This window comes from Triticum dicoccoides, chromosome 7A (genome assembly GCF_002162155.2).
Source record: "Triticum dicoccoides isolate Atlit2015 ecotype Zavitan chromosome 7A, WEW_v2.0, whole genome shotgun sequence".
Classification (NCBI taxonomy): domain Eukaryota; kingdom Viridiplantae; phylum Streptophyta; class Magnoliopsida; order Poales; family Poaceae; genus Triticum; species Triticum dicoccoides.
In genome coordinates this window covers 210,538,455-210,546,866 of record NC_041392.1, presented here as the reverse complement: position 1 = coordinate 210,546,866, position 8,412 = coordinate 210,538,455, and the positions used below count along the sequence as shown (strand labels likewise).

At 46.2% G+C, this 8,412-nt stretch overlaps 1 long non-coding RNA gene across 2 annotated transcripts; it reads right to left on the bottom strand.

The window, feature by feature from the left end:
• Positions 1-890: 890 nt before the first annotated feature.
• LOC119332193 lies at positions 891-6,948 on the bottom strand. Of its 2 annotated transcripts, XR_005160853.1 has the most exons (7): positions 6,218-6,948; positions 4,876-5,154; positions 4,548-4,700; positions 4,045-4,082; positions 3,618-3,882; positions 2,850-3,004; positions 891-2,488 (listed from the first exon to the last, which is right to left on the bottom strand). It is a non-coding gene; the product is annotated as an uncharacterized LOC119332193 (long non-coding RNA). The 2 variants fall into 2 exon arrangements; XR_005160852.1 differs by having other exon boundaries at positions 891-3,004.
• Positions 6,949-8,412: the final 1,464 nt, after the last annotated feature.

The following is an 8,412-nucleotide window of genomic DNA, read 5'->3' as shown; positions in this document are numbered from 1 at the left end:
TTCAGGCTGCAACGTTCATGTTGCAGACTTTTCAGACGACGAGTAAGGTGCCTTTAGGTCGTGGTTCTATACTCAGTGATGTTGTTGGAGTTGATGGACTCACTTATCTTCCAAGCCTTCCGCTGTTATCGTTATTAGATGGCCTTAAGCCATATTTATTGTAATAAGTTCTCTTTTGAGACACTCAATGTAATAAGTATGTGATTACTACTCTGTTATAAATCCTTCAAGTACTGTGTGGTGTCAGCATTACTGATCCAGGGATGACATCGGAGCACAGAGATTGGACCGTTTGAGATCTAGTCGCTACATCGCTAAAGAGGAGTCCCTCGTCAATCACCCCGCTCTCTGCACTGACCCCCTCCCCGTATTCATTTCGATCCATCGCCACCATCAAGGGAGACGAGGTGTGCACCGTCCCTGACGCCCCCGAGCCAAGAAGGCAGATCCGATATCTCATGAGCCATTGTCACATTGTAACATGCAGTTTAATGTTAAGCATTACCACGAAACAAAAATATCATGTCTATTGTTGGGCATGCGACTGATGCGCCACCATGTTCGTTATTAACTCTTGACACAATCAACCAACGCATTTACCCTTGTATCCTAACCAAAAAATTATATGACTTTATATAAAAAATATGAACTGCTCGCTCATGTAATTTACCTCATGTGTGTTCGCTCACATGGTCAACATATAGCATCACCAACTGGGTCTTTAATGTATTGGTAATAAATGAAAATAATAGCTAAGGTAATTATGATATAGCATTTCTAGCTGACTCGGCACGATCCAAGGTCCACAAAAAATTTAGTGCGGAAAATCACAAATAGGAAAAAGACCAGATTATTAATATACAACTTTTTCACGGAGAGTGTGCTTTATCATATATTACATGGTAGCCCACCGTCTATCGGCCACAATGATTAACTACTCTGTACTAACCCACCTACCCTTGAGTAGCCCGGCTTGCTGCATGTCCTCCCTTCGGTCAAAATTTTCTTGTGATCGTAAGCACAGAAAGTGTTGCTCCGCCAAAGACAATGGCATTGCGGTATTTACAAAGTTCTCGAGTGATTAGCGAGAGAATGGTCCTCGTTTCATTTTGCAAAAAATAAAAGAATGGCCCTCGTTTCATTCACCTTTTGACCTCCACATCTTTTGGAGTCACACCATAACACTAAGTTATCATCAACAGTGGGAGCTTGGTCCGGATTTCCAATAGCCGACCACACCATGTGCCACACCGATCGACCATCGTGTGAAGATGCATTCGATGAGTAGATGGTTAATGGTCTCGTCGGCTTTGTAGAAGGGGCATGTGTCATGGTGGGCAAGCCTCTCTTGGTGAGTCGAACGGACGTCCAACAACGGTTCCACATGGCTAGCCAAGTGAAGAATTGACATTGAAGGGCGGCCTTCGAGTTCCATGTGACGTCCGCGTATGGTACCACATCGCTTCCTCCGAATTTTGAGGCATATGTAGGGCAAACGGAGAACATGCCACTACTCTTCCACGCCCATCTTATGGGGTCCTCTGCTCCTTCCGTGAGCTAAACATCAGCAATCCGTGGCCATAGCATCCAAAACTGTTTCAGGCATGGAAAATCAATGACTGGTCCCAAGTCCAGCGCCCAAGTATTGCCTGGCAAGGTCTCCTTAAAGGTCCTGGTGGCTCGAATGCGTGGGCGTACGCGGTCGTAGACAAGTATACTTGTGAACCACAAAGGTGTCTGACAATTTTAGTAATCAAGAGATTTACTGCTTCTCAGTAAAAAATTGTACATTTTCTTTCTTACGATATACAAGTTAAAGTGTTTGGCCGAATACTGAGCTAAATATGCACAAAAAATATGGACCACCATCAAGGAATATTTTACGTGGGCGATGAGCTCGCTAGGACCTGCACAAAAAATATGGCTTTGACCAACATCAGTATAATCATTGGTCATCCTCCCCAGCCTACTTTGAGCTTGCTCAAACCTGCATGGCCGTTTGATTAAAAAAGACTATTTGTTTACTAATCCCTATGTGAACTCTAGATATAAACAAACTAAGTGTATGGAGCAATTAGATGGCAGAGAAATTAGCATTGTTACAGTAGGCCAAGTGAGTAAGGATGAATATTCTCCAGTGATGGAAGGCAAGGATGAACATTCTCCGGTGCAGACACAAGTGAAACAGAAACGAAAGGAAAATAATTTTTTGTCATTGTTAAATATGGACTGAAAAGGCACAATTGCACTGATATTCTGATTCTTGTACAATGGTATAGCAATCTAGAAGAAGAAATAGAATTTTGCCTACTGCTCCGGCTGTCACATGCAAGTAGTAAGAACAAGGTGTATAACAAAACAATTGGTGGGAAACATAATGAAGCAAGAACAAACCTTGATTTTTCATGACCCCATATTCCTTAGCGCAACAAAGGCACTGTCATATCTCTTATAACCTTTGACCGAATAAGCTCTTGACAAACACAAGCTGAATATAAAGACCAAATGACTAGACAGGAAAATAGAGCATACACCTATGAAACAATGGTGCAAGAGCCAAAGTTGAAAGGTTGCAGCTGCTGCCCAGTGGAGCAGACATACCAATTCACTGGATAAATTTTGTTAAAGAAACATGGTGAACCTTTAAAACAAATTGAATTTAAAGGATATCAGTTACAGAAATAAAGTAAACACTATAAAATTGTGAAAGATCATTGGCAAGTCATTCGAAGGAAGGAAGTTAGAAACGGAAATATTGTCCAATCAGCCACAAAAAATAGTTGGAAATAACAAATAATGATTTGTAATTTTGGTTTTCACGCAGAGGTAGTGAGAACTGAGAAGCATACCTAATTGTTTTTTTATCAAAGCACGGATGCACCAACACGTCAAGGATTTGAATGTTAGCATTGTTCCAGAATCCAGACTAATTGGCATCATCCCCTTATTGACCATCCAGGGAACCCTCTTACTGGCTTTAGGAGTCAAATTAGCTCCATGCCGCCTGATATGAGTTATTGAACCAGACCCAAATAAAAACATGAGTGTTTGCAAGACACAATTAGCTTTACCTCAAATTGAAAAAATAATCAAACATTACAGTTTCCTTACAAAAAAATCTAGTGACAACAGAAACTGAATTAGGAATGAGCTTAGCTGGGGCATCGATGCGCTAAAGAGATCATTCATGACAAACAAATTGGGTGCAGAAAAACATGAGGATTGGTAAGCACATCGGCGTCTTCCGAATGATGCTTAAGCGGACGACAACATCTCCTCGGCAGCACTGGTTGCGGCATCTTGCCTGATGGTGTGAGGAGGCCCTAAAGAGGCGTCTCCTATATACAACGATGCAAGCCAGCACCAACACTTATAAATTCTATGTAAGCAAGACCAAGTTGCAAATCAGCCATTCAACCAGGTTGCAGAGTCACCACGCAAGCCTGGCACAAACGCTTGTTTAATCAAGGACTGAACTACAATCCTCGAAGCAAAACCAGGATGCAAATTCAAATGTGAAAACATATAATAAGAAATTATATTTGCTAAATCTACAAGCATCTGTAACATTGCGGACAAAGCAGAAGTTGGTGCAAACAATTGAAATCAACACTTACGAGGAGGAGGGAGGGTTTTGAGAGACGATTTGTTCAATGGTCACGCTGGCCAGGCAGGCCATGGATCTTCCAGCAGGCTAGCATGGCTGCACAAAGGAGTCGGGTCCAACGCTTCCGCGTCTCCTCCAGCAGCAGCTCCAGCCGCGTCCCTTCTGACCAGGGGCCTCCACATCGGTGCCCAACTCGAGTAGCGCACGCACGACTGCCACAAGGCCGTCCCCGCCATGACGTGCAACAGCGTTAGCCCGCCGGCGATGGCTCGCTTCTGCGTCCAAAGGCAGGAAAACATATACTTCCATCACACAGTATATAACAAATATAGCATTGCAAAAAGCAACAAAATATTCCATTCTGCAAAATAAGAGGGAATTGAACTTGACATGAGAGAGAGAGAGAGACATGTAAGATCATCAGTATTCAGTAGTACCTCATCAGGTAATCCATAACCTCGTCTGCCTCGGTGACCTGCGAGCCAAGATCATTGGTCAGAGAGAGAGAGAGAGAGAGATCTATAACAAGTACACAAAAACTTGTAACCAAGCACAAATATAAAAGAAAACAAACTGCACAGAAAATGGCCAGTGGAGAACAGATAGAAAACAAAAGCTATTACTGATAGTACCCTCGTAGCAATTTTTTCGCATAATAATGTCTACAAAAAAAGCCATATCTGTAAAGCGTAGTAAAAAAATACCATATCCAGAAGACCAAAATCTATAAGTGTGCTCACATATAGCAATATGTCAACTTAGTCGCAAAGAATAACTACGGATCAAATCGACCTCAAACTTTATCTCACCGTGAACACCATATATAACATGGAGGCCCTAGCCATTGGGAAGGTATCTAATGGGACATGGGGAACCACCAAATCGAACAGAGCAACACAAAAAATAGAAATCAGCCATGAGGAAAGGGGAGTAAGCTTACCTAAGTCATGGGATCAACAGGTCGAGGAGGGTGTCACCGTGCCAGCACCCTCCATGGGGATAATCTTGCACACGATGTCACCTCAAGCAATGGATTGCCACCAGCAATACTGAAGCACTTGTTCATGCCTTCGGTTATGAGATATGCTGTTAGCTGAGATACAAATCACAAATAGGTGAGCTCACAATCTAAATAATATAATCTTATCCAAGAAAATAGTCATCAGCAGCAAAGCTTTATTTATTATTTACTAAGAAAGAAAACTTACAAATTACAGCCCAAACAGAAAAAGAAATGGTTCAGAATAACCAGAGGTCAAGGTACTTACAGTGAGTGGAGCACGGCGAGCTAGGCGTTGTTCCGGAGAGATTATCTGGGTTGGTAATTTTGATTTGCAATTGAGTTGGAGCTTCAATCGAGGGGCTTTTGGCATAGAAGAAGGGCGAGCTGTACATGGCAGCAAGCTGCGGCAGTTCTCTGACCTCGCAAACCGCGGTTGTTGCTCCGTTCTGCTGTTTGTGTTGGATGACAAAGGGGCGAAGACACGGACGTGGTGGGCATGGACTGCAGCACAAATTCAACAGCCAACAACGACGGGACCACATCTCTGAAGTAAAACAAATTCAGAAGGTCAGGTTGTAACTCGACAAAAGTGAACATAGGAGCAAATGGTCACATATATGCACATCAAGCATGCACCATCATAACTAGGATTAACCCAAAATCAAATGTCTCAAGCTTTTGGTACCTCAAAATCGACAACATTAGAGATAGAGATGTTTCCATTTGCATATGTGAAAACCAAAGGACTTTATAAACAACCTAGCTAGACCAATGTTTCCCTGGAAATCAAGGTACCAACAAAACAGGGAAAATCCAAAAAATCACCTTTATCTCTCACCAGATCACCTACTTATTATCCAATAACGCCTATCAAAAGGGGCACACCAAAGCACCAAAGCATCTTCATGGGTACTCCTCATTATCATATGATTACTCATCCAACAACATCAATGAAAAGGGGCACACCAAAGCATCAAAGCATCTCCAGGGGTACTCCTAATTATCATGTGACATCAAGACTAAACTTCTCCTTGACAACGAAGGCATACTTTAGAAAAAAAAAATTCTAGATCTAATACTCCCAGAAATGTAGGGAAAGGCTGCGTACTATAGACCCAAAGTGGTCGGACCCTTCCCTGGACCCTGCGCAAGCGGGAGCTACATGCACCAGGTTGCCCTTTTTTTTAATACTCCCATGGACACTTGGACAACAAACTAACCAAATAAGATAGCTCAAAAGAGCCCCTTCATTGGAACCTAGCTAGAGTAGCAAACGAATAAGAAGCCCCAGCTCCTTTAGAAAAACCTAACCTTCCTGCATGCAAAAAGGAACAAAACCACCAGGGTTCCATCCACAGAGAAATATCAATCGCAGGGCCTACCAACGTCCACCCAAGAAATAAAAGGCATAGATCCACACCCAACTAAAAACAAGCACAAGTAGTCTTCCTAATTCTTTTCATCTGCTAAATCAACATAGAAGAGCAATATGAGCTTCCTGCATGCAACTCTGGAGGACTGCATATGCACCTTGGGTTCCAACCCCGCCTACAAACGAACAGATCGACATATCAAATCTTGCGCAGATAAGTGGAGATGGCACTCACCGCTCACTTTGCACAGCGGATCGGGGGCTTCTCCCCTCGGGTCGTTCTTCCCGGAGGTGCATGAACGCGAGGATGTCGGCCCATTGCTCCTCCAGCCAATGACGACGCCTCCAGCCGCTGCTCCTCTCGGTGATGGCCATGCAATGGAGGAGCGGCGGGGGTCTCCTGCCAATATGTGGTGGTGGAGGCAGCCAGAGCTGACCGGGGGCGGAGACCTCTCTCTCGTGAGGGCCGGCGGCGAGTCAGGCTCCTCCTGTTGAGCACCGAGGGGCGGGAGGAGGAGACGATGCGACGGGTGTGAGGCCGAGGATGGGGAGCAGGGCGAGCGGCGGCGACGCGGCGGGGGACGACATAGGCGAGCAGCGGCGGCGCGGCGTGGGAGGACAGGTGCGCGGCGGGGGAGGACAGGTGCGTGGCGAGGGCGCGGCGGGGAGGGGAGCTCCTGGCCTTGGACGATGGGAGGAGGGAGGCCGAGACCCACCTGTCGTGTGGCCGCCTACCGATGTGCATGGCTGCCCAGGGGGTGGTGGCGCCGTGGCGACCGGCTGGGGAGGGAGGGGGTGGTGGCCAGCTGGTAGATCGATGGGCGTGGATCTGGGCGCTCCCTCTCCCTTCCCTTCCCTTCCCTTCCCTTGCCGGCGGCGGCGCAGCGGGGCGAGGAGATCGCCAGCGGCGGGGTTGGATTGGGGTGCGGCGGCGGCTGCGACTGGAGACGAGGTAGGGCTCGCGAGGGATTGGTTCTGTCCCAAAACCAGCGGAGGGAAGGTGGTGGACGGAACCAAAAAAAACCTATGAAAAAAAACCGGACGAAAGTGATGGGACGAAAATTGACCGGCGGAGACTACCAACTGCTCCATTAGGAGTAGAGATCTCAATCCGTTCACGTCCCGCGCCCGCACAGGGATCCCTCATAATCACGCAAGGCACGAAAAACGAAATCACTAGCCCTCACACGCAACCATCTCTTGTAATCACGCGCCCTTAGATAAACTTCAAAAAGGAAATTACTCATCCCCGCGGTCCCTCCCTGCCGCCCAGGGTGCAGAAGTCGCCGCGCCGCCGCGCGACAAGGGACAGGAGCGTCTGTGACCTCGGCATCATGGCGTGTCGTCCGCAGCATGCCGCACGCCACGCCGCCGAGGGAGCAGGAGCCACCGTCGCCCGTCACCGCGTCCTCCGCCTCCCTCACTTCGTCGCCGCAAGCTGCCTCACCGACTGGATCCACTCGATCTGGACAAGCCGCTACCACATCCCTCAAGGGAATTGGACTGCGTGTAATCCGCCTCCGCCACACCCCACTCCTCGCATGGCGTCCACTGCCTGGAAGCGACCACCGCCGGTCCACTCCATGCGCGGATGCGCCAACCTTAACACTATCTCCATCCATTGACGAGTATTCATCGCGTGGACGCCAGCCATGATCGGGAATTCGGGATGTCTCACCGCCTCAGGTTATTATGTTCGTTAAGGTAGGCTACTTTAGGTACTCTGAGTTGTTGTTTTCCCCGTTTAGGCTAATGATGTTCATAGAAGACGCAACTCCAAATAGTTTTGCTTTATGTATGACTACAACTACACTTATTTGATTGACTCGATGTGATCTGGAGGTGAGCTCCGTTTTATGTTAGCAATTAGCATTTCCAGGTTTGATCCGAGTGTATGGAGGTGTGCCAAAGTCTGAAGCATCGCCACCGTTGTTTCTTCGTGCACCACAGACACTCATCAACATGCAATGTTTTTTTCGTGCCGGGGACTCAAAATGTGGAGCTCCCGTGTATGTTATTTTTCTCAATGAGAGCCATGTTGAATTAGAATACTTGAAATCTCGGTTTTGGCCATGTACGTGCAGTTCCACCGGTTGTTTATAAATAGAAAACTCAGGTGGATTGTGTTTTCTGAATCTGGGGAGGGAATTAGTAAAACTTTAGAGGAAGTAGGAGACCGTATTTAAGTATACTGTCATCAACCTGCTCGATATATTCCTCCTTGCATTTTCAGTTGAACATTTTCTAGCACTGTAAGCAGAAAGAATTATTTGATATAAAATGTTCATTATACAGAAAGTATTAGATGGTGTTTTAACCTTAGTATTAGGACATCTGAAACATAAATTATCGGAAAAGTGCTCCCTTGCAGTGTTCATGAACAGTTAGCAAAGGACGTACAACTTCTAGATTCCATTGCAGAGAAACGGG